Raw genomic sequence first — 373 nt, forward strand, 5'->3', positions numbered from 1 at the left:
AGTGCTGGAATTGAGTTAGAAGGACTGGCAGAGCAACTGGTGTATGTTTGGCCAGTTATTAGCCTCTAAATCCAGCCTGAAATCTGGAGCCAGAGCTGATGGATCTGTCTGCACCTCTCCCTCTGCCTTCTGTTCCAGCCAGCTGCCAGCACCAGGTTTCCAGAGGCTAATTATTTCCCTCTCTGGTGATTCACATCACATCTCTGCATGGATCTGCACAGACAGTGGCTAAATCCACTTAAAATCCGTATTTATTTGGTAGGAGCTGCAGGGACAGGACAAGGGGCAATAGGGAAAAATTGAAAGAGGGAAATTTAGGTTAGATGTGAGGAAGAAGTTTTTCCTGTGAGGGTGGTGAGACACTGGCCCAGGT

The sequence above is a fragment of the Acanthisitta chloris genome, unplaced genomic scaffold, assembly GCF_000695815.1.
Source record: "Acanthisitta chloris isolate BGI_N310 unplaced genomic scaffold, ASM69581v1 scaffold12955, whole genome shotgun sequence".
Taxonomy (NCBI): domain Eukaryota; kingdom Metazoa; phylum Chordata; class Aves; order Passeriformes; family Acanthisittidae; genus Acanthisitta; species Acanthisitta chloris.